Raw genomic sequence first — 12,420 nt, forward strand, 5'->3', positions numbered from 1 at the left:
CTTCCTTTCCCACTCTAAATATGCTTCCAGATCGCTTCTCCCCTTAAATTGTGGAATACTCATTTTAATACTTCCCAAATTTCGATCTACTTCATCTCCCAAGTTATTCCTACCCCGTCTCTCCATCCTATCGCCCCTATGCCTCGCTCGACCTATATCAATATCATTTTCATCAAAATCATCCTCATCACTACGATACTCATCTCACCTTCCTCTCCTAGATTCACGCCTACCTGGACCCCTAGCACTAGACATCTCCACTTGTCCCCGGCTAAGATTAGCAATTGTAGTACCCATTTGTGCCATCCATTCCCCTTGCCTATCTACCTTCTCCCTAACATCACCAAGTACCCTTTCAAACCTCCTTATCATGTCCTCCGATGCATTGTTGTCATTACCATTTCGGCTTGAATTAGAACCTTCTCTTTCCGACATCATATCACATAATTTTTCTATGCCTCACAAAGATTTCACTTGAAAAACACTCACTATAGCTTTTTCTCTCTATTAAACTCATCACTTGGCCTTTTACCACTCAAAGTCTCCCTCCAAGCACTTAAAAGAACCTAGTGAACTAAATCAATTGTTTTACCGGCAATTCAAACAAACCGAATATTAATCAAAGACAACGAGACTCAAAGGACTTGAATAAGTGAAATAGACGAATATTTTGACATGAATATGTGAATAGACTTAAAAGAAGAATGAAAGACTCGAACCCAATTGAATATCCCAAAAATCAAACACAATGGAGGAATTGTTGTTGGTAGAAAAAACACAAAATCAAACAATGATATCATATATATATATATATTTGTTTTTGTGAACAATACTTCGAGATGAACAGTACCTCAAATGTACAGTAACCCTTTTTTTTACTCCTTGATGAACGAAGATGACTAAGCTACCAACAACTAAACGAAATGATGAAAAGAAAAACAAGGACGAAGAAGAACTAAGAAAGAACAATTAAAATAGAAGAGGAAACTAAGAAAATAAAATTAACGACTCAACAAATAAAAATAAGATATAACCTTCAATTAATTTGGAGCCAAAGCTCTGATACCAACTGATGCGAACCCCGTAGCAACATTGACTACGAAACCCACAACGAGATTAACGAACACTAGAAAGCCAAATCAATCCAAAGTTTAGGATTAACCCAAAAGAAAGTCGAACCAAAAAACCCAACAAGAACGACGCTTGAAAGAACCCTTGATCATGCAATCCAAGAATTAAATCCGATTGTTTGACCGCCACAAGTTAACACTTGATAAGTTCGAAGTTGTTCAATGAAGAACGATGAAGAGAAGACAATACGCCTCACTTTAATTCAATATCAATAATGTCAAAAGGTTTTTAACAATTGAATGGAAACTCCTATTTATACTAAACCTAAAAACTAGGTAAAAATCGTGCAAAAGTCAAGCATAATCTCCAAAATATGGAAAAGAATAAAAATCTAACAAAATATGGAAAATTGCCAAAATTGGAAAATTCGCCAAATTTTTGGCTTGTGCGGCCGCATGGTGTATTTCCATGCGGTCACATGGTTCAACAAAAAATCTCAATTTAAGTTTCGATATGCCACTGTGTGGCTACACGGTGTTTTTGTTGTGCGGTCGCACAGGCTTATTTTCAGCCTCCGGTTTCGTCAATTGATAACAAATTGATCCAAGTTGATTCGGCCTTCGACCCGAACATGAAAGTTGCTCCATTTTGAGTCCCGAACATGGTTCCATCAATGGTTTCTTGAACGAGTAATCACATCACTTGTTTCACTTACTTTGCCCTTGATCGCGTCATTTGTCCGCCATCGACTATCAATCGGTCTCGTCTCGCACTTACCTTCGTCGGGCTGGACTCGTGGATCATATCATCTCCCATGGTCACGACTGATATGTCTAGGTTGAGGCTGGAGAATGCAGGTAACGCAGGCGGTGCGTTATTGCTAGATGGAAGTACCTGCGATAGGGGACATAGGAGGCTAAACTTGGGGTAGGGGACGTAGGCAGAACAACATAGGAACCCGTGACAGGGGACTCAGACAGGACCAAGATAGGAACTACGATAGGGGGACGTAGATAGGCAAAACTCAAGTAGATGTAGGCAGATTGCGATAGGAGATGCAATAGCAACACAGGCAGATTGTGGTAGGGGACGCAATAGCAATACAGGTAGACTGTGTAGCCAGCCGCGGGCTTGGGACACAGGCAGACATCAACTAGGGTCACAGGGACCAAAATCTAGTTTTCTTGGGTAGAAACCACTATTATGAGATGGATGCAATACTGTAGATTATAGCCGGTAGTTTTGGATGCAAGTGTATGCCAACTCGAGCCAATTGGACAACTTACAAAATGAGGCCAACATGCAACTTTACAATTTTCTTGAGAAAGCAAAGTCCAACTTGGCCACCTTGATGGAGACATGTCCATGTGCACACATGAGTTGTATCGATCCACTTACGTGGAGAGTGATATTGCCAACTAGCATAGAGTTGGAAAGAGGTAAGATACAATGCACCAAGGCAACTTGCAAGTGTAAAGACATGCCACTTGTGAGGTAGTCAATTCCAACTAGACTACTATATGGTCAAAGGAGGTTTAAAGAAACTGCACCAATGAGAGCCCTTGGATCAAGATTAATCCTAGCTATTGATGTCAACTTGCATACCTTGAGTTTGCCTATAAATAGAGGGACTTGGTCATTTCTAAATCCAAAAAATTGAATCAAGGGGAAAGAGAGAATATTAGAGAGTTGAGAGAAAATTCCCATAGATAGAAAGGGGAGTAAAGTGAGGTAGAGTTATATCTTTGTAGAGAGAGAATTGTAGTGTGTTTGTAAATAGTTTTCTCTTATATATATACAAAGAATTTTTCCCAAATATATGTGTGTGCTCTTTTCCTCATAATTTTTCGATCTACATTCTCTACCTAAGTTAACATATAATTTAGCCTCATTGGTTAAATTATTGTGAGGGGTTAAGGCTAACTTAATGTTATCTCATGGGGATGAGAGTGTTGGAGCATTAAGGCCGTATGGTTCTAGCATAGTTCGGGTGTAACAAAACTAGGCTCGTGACAAGTGGTATCAGAGCAAAGTTCACGTGGGGTTGAACCAATTTTTCATCTCAGAGGTGAGGTGAGGTGACGTCTATGTAAGGTTCACGTGGTGTGGACTATGGAGGTGGCATTAAGGTGAAGGTTTTGTTGTGGCAACCAAGTGCGGCTGTGGTAGCTAGACTCATGAGAGGTTCTTGGAAGCTAGATTTGGATGAGGTGCTCAAATGGTAGAATCTCATGATGCTGCTAAAATTGAAGTAGGAAGGGGACGTGGTGTTATCCCGTTAGAAGGAATGAGGATGCGTGGTAAGAGTAAAACATGGGAGGCTTCCATGATGGAGGAAAAACTTGACCAAATCATCATAACTATAGGTGATAGAGTCAAGTCATTGAAGCACTCCTTTGAGGCGTTGGAGGATCACGCCATTGGAAAGTATAGACTTTCCAAATTAATGTCCAAAAGGTTATGGATGGTCAAGTATCAATGGGGGGACAATGTCCGGGCGGTAAAACATGATGTTCAAACTGTGGGAGTCGGACAAGCCGTTACAAGTGAAAATTTTACCCTTCTGCAAGCCAAAGTCACTGATGGCCAAAGAGATGTCGCGAATGTGGAGAACTTCCTATGGCAAATGGAAGTATACTTTGATGGCATAAATATTGTCGAGGAGGCAATGAAGGTGCGGATTGCATCAATGTATCTTTCGGATATTGCTGCGTTGTGGTGGCATCGTATGCATGGTGAAATTGCAAGGGAAACTTGCAAGGTTGATACTTGGGACGAGTTCAAAAGGGAGATAAAGTGGAAATTTTACCCGGAGAATATCATCTATGAGGCCCGCAAGAAATTGAGGGAATTGAAACATACGGGGATAATTCGTGACTATGTCAAAGAATTCACGACCCTTTATGCTTCAAATCCCAAGCATGCGGGATGATGATTTGCTATTCTATTTTCTATATGGTTGTGCAACAAGGGTACAACAAGAGTTGCAAAGTCGTGGTGTCAAAATTGTAGATGAGGTCATTGCAATAGCTGAATCCTTGACGGAGTTTGAAGAAAGTCTTGAAACCGAAGCTAAAACTATCGAATCCGCCAAAGGAAATTTTGGATGTGATAAGGAAGATACAAAGAAAGACATGCAATGGAGTAAGCTGGATTGGAGGCAAAATTCTAAGGGTGATTATGGACCTGGTGGCAACACACAAGCTTCTTGGAGAAAGGAGTATGATGAGAAGAAGAGGAGTAATTTTACACCTCCAAGTTGCTTTATTTGCAAAGGACCAGATCTCATGATGGATTGTCCTATGTTGGGATCATTGGCATCCATTTCCATTTCGGAGAGCAAATTGGAGGCTGTGGATAGCCAAGACGAGGATAAAGTTTGAATGAATTCATTTCAACTGATTAATGCTATGAGTGTCGAAATAGTTTTTGTGGGAATGGAAACACAACAACTGTCGGGGATGCAGTTAGTGGAAGTCCTTGAAGATGATAAGGGCATGATGCCTTGGAGTTACCAAAGGAACTATCGAAAAAGAAGGAAATTGACGAAGCATTGTCAAAGAAGTCAGAAATTGGGTGTATGGAGGTTCAACGCTTCGACATGTGTGGGGACACTACAACCAGAGAAGTTGTTCATCCGAGGAACCAATGCAAAGGTTCTAAGGGTGAAGGTTGGTGTCGAAGGTGGCATGCAAAAGGTTGCAAAGGGAAGAGGTGTGAGGGGCACTATGGAAACCCGTCATCGAAGAGATGGTGCTGCAAGTTGGGAGAACTTTTATGACCATTAATGTGGCGAACAATGTAATGTTGCATGAGGATGAATGGAACACGTTCCGCTATGAGGATGTTAGCGAATTGAGGGGGGGAGAACGTCATGGACTGCAAGGTTATGACTTGGGGTTTGGCATGATAAGGGAATGTCATGGGATAAAGTGGGAAAATGAGATAGACTTATGGCAAATAAGGTCTAAGCTTCGATGGTACATGGCGATGAGGGCGTCACCAAATTTAGTAGGGGAGTGACTTATGTCCCCCATGGTCGCGATTGATACGTCTAAGTTGTGGCTAGGGAATGTGGGTAATGCAGGCAGTGTGTTACTGCTGGACAAAAGTACCTCTAGTAGGGACGTAGGTAGGGAAAACATAAGCACTGCGTTAGGGGATGCAGGCTAAACCTATGGCAGGGGACGCAGGTAGAACAACACAGGAACTTGCGACAGGGAACTTAGACAGGACCAAGACAGGAACTACGGTAGGGGGACGCAAATAGGCAAAACTCAGGCAGATTGTGGTAGGGGATGCAACAACAACACAGGCAAACTGTGTAGACAGCCGCTAGCTAGGGACGCAGGCAAATGTCAGCTAGGGACGTAGGGACAAAAATTTGGTTTTCTTGGGTGGAAACCACTATTATGAGAGGGAAGCAATACCGTGGATTATAGCCGGTAGTTTTGGATGCAAGTGTTTGCAAACTCGAGCTAATTGGACAACTTGCAAAATGAGGCCAATGTGCAACTTGACAAATTGCTTGAGGAAGCAAAGTCCAGCTTGGCCACCTTGATGGAGACATGTCCACTTACACACATGAGTTGTATAGATCCACTTGCATGGAAAGTGACATTGCCAACTAGCATAGAGTTGGAAAGGGGTAAGATACAATGCACCAAGGCAACTTGCAAGTGTAGAGACATGCCACTTGCGAGGGAGTCAATTCCAACTTGGCTACCTTATTGTCAAAGGAGGTTTAAGGCAACTTGCAACCAATGAGAGCCCTTGGATCAAGATTAATCCTAGCCATTGATGCCAACTTGCATACCTTGAGTTTGCCTATAAATAGAAGGACTTGGTCATTTGTGAATACAATGAATTGAATCAAGGGGAAAGAGAGAATATTAGAGAGTTGAGGGAAAACTCCCATAGATAGAAAGGAGAATAAAGTGAGGTAGAGTTATATCTTTGTAGAGAGAGAATTCTAGTGTGTTTGTAAATAGTCTTCTCTTATATGTATATAAAGAATTTTCCCCAAGTATATTTGTGTGCTCTTTTCCTCATAATTTTCCTATCTACCTTCTCTACCAAAGTTAACATATAATTTAGCCTCATTGGTTAAATTATTGTGAGGGTGTAAGGCCGACTTAACGCTATCTCGTGGGGAGAGAGTGTTGGAACGTTAAGGCCACACGGTTCTAGCATAGTTCGAGTGTAACGAAACTAGGCCCGTGACAAGTGGTATCAGAGCAAGGTTTACGTGGGGTTGAACAAATTTTTCATCTCAGAGGTGAGGTGATGTCCGTGTAAGGTTCACGTGGTGTGGACTATGGAGGCGGCATCAAGGCGCAGGTTTTGTTGTGGTAACCAAGTGTGGCTGTGGTAGCTAAATTCGTGAAAGGTTCTTGGAAGATAGATTTGGGTGAGATGCTCAAATGGCAGAATCTCATGATGCTACTAAATTTGAAGTAGAGAGGGGATGTGGTGTTACCCCGATAGAAGGAATGAGGACACGTGGTAAGAGCAAAGCACGGGAGGCTTCCATGATGGGGGGAAATTTTGACCAAATCATCTTAACTATAGGTGATTGGGTCGAGTCATTGGAGCACTCCTTCGAGGCGTTAGAGGATCATGCCATTGGAAAGTTATAGACTTTCCAAATTAATGTCCAAGAGGTTATGGATGATCAAGCATCGTTGGGAGATGATGTCCGGGCAGTAAAGCATGATGTTCAGACTGGGAGAGTTAGACAAGCTGCTGTGGGTGAAAATTTCACCCTTCTGCAAGCCAAAGTCACTGATGTCGTTAGTGCAATACAAGGGCAAGTGAACAGGTTGGCTATGACGTTGGAGAAAATGAGCCAGGAGTTCAAACAAATCAAGTAATCAACTCCTAGTACTAGCAGAGGTGCCGCTTCAAGTGTTGTTACCATAAAAATTGACTACCTAAAGCCGAAGGAATACAATGGCTGTAGAGATGTCGCGGACGTGGAAAACTTCCTATGGTAAACGGAAGTATACTTTGATGGCATAAATATTTTTGAGGAGGGAATGAAGGTACAGACTGCATCAATGTATCTTTTGGATATTGCGGCATTGTGGTGGCATCGTACGCATGGTGAAATTGCAAGGGGAGCTTGCAAGGTTGATACTTTAGATGAGTTCAAAAGGGAGATAAAGAGAAAATTTTACTCGGAGAATGTCATCTATGAGGCCCGCAAGAAATTGAGGGAATTGAAACATACGGTAAAAATTCGTTACTATGTCAAAGAATTCACGACCCTTATGCTTCAAATCCCAAGCATGTTGGATGATGATTTGCTATTCTATTTTCTAGATGATTGTGCAACATGGGTACGACAAGAGTTGCAAAGTTGTAGTGTCAAAATCATAGAAGAGGCAATTGCAGTAGCCAAATCCTTGATGGAGTTTGAGGAAAGTCTTGAAATTGAAGATACAACTATCAAATCCACCAAAGGAAATTTTGGATGTAATAAGGAAGATACAAGAAAAGCCATGCAATGGGGTAAGCCGGATTGGAGGCAAAATTCTAAGGGTGATTATGGACCTGGTGGCAACACACAAGCTTCTTGGAGAAAGGAGTATGATGAGAAGAAGAAGAGTAATTTTACACCTCGAGGTTGCTTTATTTGCAAAGGACCACATCTCATGAGGGATTGTCATAAGTTGGGATGATTAGCATTCATTTCCATTTCGGAGAGAAAATCAGAGGCCATGGATAGCTAAGATGAGGATGACGTTCAAATGAATTCATTCCAGCTATTTAATGCTATGAGTGCCAAAACAATTTTTGTGGGAATGGAAACACAACAACTATCGGGGATGTAGTTAGCCGAAGTCCTTGAAGATGCCCATGGTGTTGCCGAGCGAACTATTGAAAAAGAAGAAATTGAGGAAGCATTGTCAAAGAAGTTAGAAATTGGGTGTACGGAGGTTCAAAGCTTCGATATGTGTGGGGACACTACAACCGGAGAAGTTATCCATCCAAAGAACTAATGTAGAGGTGCTAAGGGTGAAGGTTGGTGTCGAAGGTGGCATACAAGAGGTTGCAAAGGGAAGAGGTGTGAGGAAAACTATGGAAACCTATCATCAAGGAGATGGTGCTACAAGTTGGGAGAACTTTGATGCCCATTAATGTGAAAGACAATACAATGTTGCATGAGGATGCACGGAACACGTTCCGCTACAAAGACATTAGCGGATTGAGTGGAGGAGAATGTCATGGACCGCCAGTTCATGACTTGAGGCTTAGCATGATAAGGAAATGTCATGGCACAAAGTGGGAAAATGAGATAGACTTATGTCAATTAAGGTCTAAGCTTCAATGGTACATGGAGATAAGGGCATCGCCAAATTTTGTGGGGGGTGACTTACGTCCCCATGGTCGCGGCTGATACCTCTAGGTTGTGGTTGGCGGATGTAGGTAACGTAGGGCGTTACTGCTGGATGGAAGTACCTATAGTATGGGATACAGGTAGGGAAAACACAGGTATTGTGTTAGGGGACATAGGCTACACCTGCTACAGGGGATGCAGGTAGAACAAGATAAGAACCTGCAACAAGTGACTCAGACAGGACCAAGAGAGGAACTATGACAGGGGGATGTAGATAGGAAAAACTTAGGTAGACGTAGGCATATTGCAGCATGGGATGCAACAGCAACACAGGCAGATTGCGACAGGGAACGTAACAGTAACACAGGCAGACTGTGTAGGTAGCCGTAGGCTAGGGACATAGGCAGACGTCGTCTGGGGATGCAGGGATGAAAATCTAGTTTTCTTGGATGGAGACCACTATTATGAGAGGGAAGCAATAGCATGGAATATAGCCGATAGTTTTGGATGCAAGTGTATGCCAACTGAGCTAATTGGACAACTTGCAAAATGAGGCCAACATACAACTTGACAACTTGCTTGAGGAAGAAAAATTCAACTTGGCCACCTTGATGGAGACATGTCCACTTGCACACATGAGTTGTATAGATCCAGTTGAATGGAAAGTGACATTGCCAACTAGGATAGAGTTGGAAAGAGGCAAGATACAATGCACCAAGGCAACTTGCAAGTGTAGAGACATGCCACTTGCAAGGTAGTCAATTCCAACTTGGCTACCTTATGATCAAAGGAGGTTTAAGGCAACTTGCAACCAATGAGAGCCCTTGGATCAAGATTAATCCTAGCCATTTATGCCAACTTGTACATCTTGAGTTTGCCTATGAATAGAGGGAATTGGTTATTTGTAAATCCAATGAATCGAATAAAGGGAAAAGAGAGAATATTAGAGAGTTGAGAGAAAATTCCCATAGATAGAAAAGAGAATAAAGTGAGGTAGAGTCATATCTTTGTAGAGAGAGAATTGTAGTGTGTTTGTAAATAGTTTTCTCTTATATTTGAACAAAGAATTTCCCCATATATATGTGTGCGCTCCTTTTCTCATAATTTTCCTATCTACCTTCTCTACTAAAGTTGACATATAATTTAGCCTCATTGGTTAAATTATTGTGTGGGTGTAAGGCTGACTTAATGCCATCTCATTGGGATGGGAGTGTTGAGGTGTTAAGGCTGCACTGTTCTAGCATAGTTCGGGTGTAACGAAACTAGACCCGTGAGACTACGCTCTGGATACATTAACATGGGATAGCATCATAGGATTTCGGTACTATTACGTTGGCCTTCGAGATCGGAGTAATGATTAATAGGGATAGTCAGGGGGATTGTATTTCACAGTCAGAGGTGAAATTCTTAGATTTATGAAAGACAAACAATTGTGAAAGCATTTGCTAAGGATGTTTTCATTAATCTAGAACGAAAGTTGGGGGCTCGAAGATGATCAGATACCGTCCTAGTCTCAACCATAAAAAATTCCGACCAGGGATCGACGGATGTTGCTTATAGGACTCCATCGGAACCTTATGAGAAATCAAAGTTTTTGTGTTCCAAGGGAAGTATAGTTGCACGGCTGAACCTTAAAGGAATTGTTGGAAGGGAACCACCAGGAGTGGAGCCTGAGGCTTAATTTGACTCAATAAGAGGAAGATTACCAAGTCCAGACAAAATAAGGATTGACAGACTGAGAGCTCTTTCTAGATTCTATGGGTGGTGGTGCATGGCCGTTCCTAGTTGATAGAGTGATTTGTCTGGTTAATTCCATTAATGAACGAGACCTCAGCTTGCTAACTAGCTATCCTGAGGTACCCCTCCACGGCCAGCTTCTTAGAGGGATTATGACCTTTTAGGCTACAAAAGTTTGAGGAAATAATAGGTCTACGATCCCTTAGATGTTCTAGGCCACACGCGTGCTACACTGATGTATTCAACGAGTTTATAGCCTTGGCCAATAGGTCCAAGTAATCTTTGAAATTTCATCGTGATGGGGATAGATCATTGCAATTGTTGGTCTTCAACGAGGAATTCCTAGTAAGCGTGAGTCATTAGCTCACATTGACCACATCCCTATCCTTTGTACACACTGCCTATCGCGGTGTCATAGGCAGTCTGTTGAAGTATTCAGATCACGGTGACATGGGCAGTCTGTTGCCCACGAGTCATGAGAAGTCCATTGAACCTTATCATTTAGAGGAAGGAGAAGTTGTAACAAGCTTTCTATAGGTGAACCTATGGAAGGATCATTGTCGAAACATGTAAAGCAGACCGATGAAGTCGTACGACGACACGCTTAGAAGGATGATGAGGGCACAATCGAACACATCATCTCAAGTCGGAGACCCATTTTGTCAACGTGCGCGCACATGCTCATCGCAAGGCCTAACGAACCCCGATGCGAAAAGCATCAAGGAACATTCAAAGCATCGCTCATCCCTCGGTGCCCCATTTGTGATCGACACCTTAGAAATAGGGCACGCATCGAAATAGAAATGACTCTCAACAATGGATATCTTGGCTCTCGTATTGATGAAGAACGTAGCAAAATGCGATACTAGGTGTGAATTACAAAATCCCATGGTCCATCAAGTTTTTTAATGTAAGTTGAGTCCGAGGCCATTATACAAAGGTACGTCTGACGCCACGTCTGCCTGGGCATCATGCACATCATCGCCTTTCGTCCCCGTCCCCAGCATGGGATCACGGGCGTTGGGCTGAATAATGGCCTCTAGTGCGCATCTGTGTGCGGTTGGCCCAAATGTAATTTGGTATTAATGGGAGTCGTGGTAATTGGTGGTTGAAGACCTTTACTCGCGCGTTGTCACGTATGATTGCATCATTCAACCTGAATGCCTCAACCCTGAAGGTACTCCTCATACGTCGATGGTGATTCCAGATTAGGCGATATCACACACTGAGTTTAAGCATATCAATAAGTGAAGGAAAAGAAACTTACAAGGATTCCCCTAGTAACGGCAAGCGAACTGGGAAAAGCCCAACTTAAGAATCGGATGACCCTATCATTTGAATTGTAGTATGAAGAAGCATCATCAGCGGCATACCGAGCTCAAGTCCCTTGGAGGGTGCCAAAGAGGGTGAGAGCCCCGTTGTACTCTGACCCTACCGTACCACGAGGCACTATCAACGAGTCGGGTTGTTTGGGAATACAGCCCCAATCGGGCGATAAAATTTGTCCAAGGCTAAATACAGGTGAGAGGCTGATAGCGAACAAGTACTGCGAGGGAAAGATGAAAAGAACTTTGAAAAAAGATTCAAAGAGTGCTTGAAATTATCGGGAGAGAAGCGGATGGGGGTCGACGATGCGTCCCGATCGGATGTGGAACGGCGACGAGGCTGGTCCGTCAATCGACTCGGGGCTTGGACTAGAACGAATTAAGGAGATGGCCAAAGCTAGGGCTGTCAACACACCTACGAAATGTCATCGTCTTGATTGTGGTGGACAGCGCACACCTTCGACATGCCTGGGCACCTGCGCACTCTTGATGCTGGCCTGCTGTCTCCCCATTCGACCAGTCTTAAAACACGGACCAAGGAGTCTGACATGTGTGCGAGTAAACCCATAAGGTGTAAGGAAGCTGATTAGCATGATTTCTCCGAGGGGTACAACGTCGACCAACCTCGATCTTTTGAGAAAGGTTTGAGTGTGAGCATACCTATCGGGACCCAAAAGATGATGAACAATGCCTGAGCAGGATGACGCTAAAGGAAACTCTGGTGGAGGACTGTAGTGATACTGACGTGTAAATCATTTCTTTAACTTTGGTATAGGGACAAAAGACTAATCAAACCATGTAGTAGCTGGTTCCCTCCGACATTTCCCTCAGGATAGCTGGAGCTCGAGCGCAAATTCTATCTGAGGTGCAACGCCCTCAACCTATTCTCAAACTTTAAATAGGTAGGATGACATGGATGCTTCATTGAGCTGTGCCACAAAGTCG

The 12,420-nt window shown here is 42.9% G+C and overlaps 1 pseudogene; it reads left to right on the forward strand.

Moving 5' to 3' along the window:
- LOC111384407 overlaps positions 1-10,655 on the forward strand; it is a 16,458-nt pseudogene extending 5,803 nt beyond the window's left edge.
- Positions 10,656-12,420: the final 1,765 nt, after the last annotated feature.

This window comes from Olea europaea, unplaced genomic scaffold (genome assembly GCF_002742605.1).
Source record: "Olea europaea var. sylvestris unplaced genomic scaffold, O_europaea_v1 scaffold291, whole genome shotgun sequence".
NCBI lineage: Eukaryota > Viridiplantae > Streptophyta > Magnoliopsida > Lamiales > Oleaceae > Olea > Olea europaea.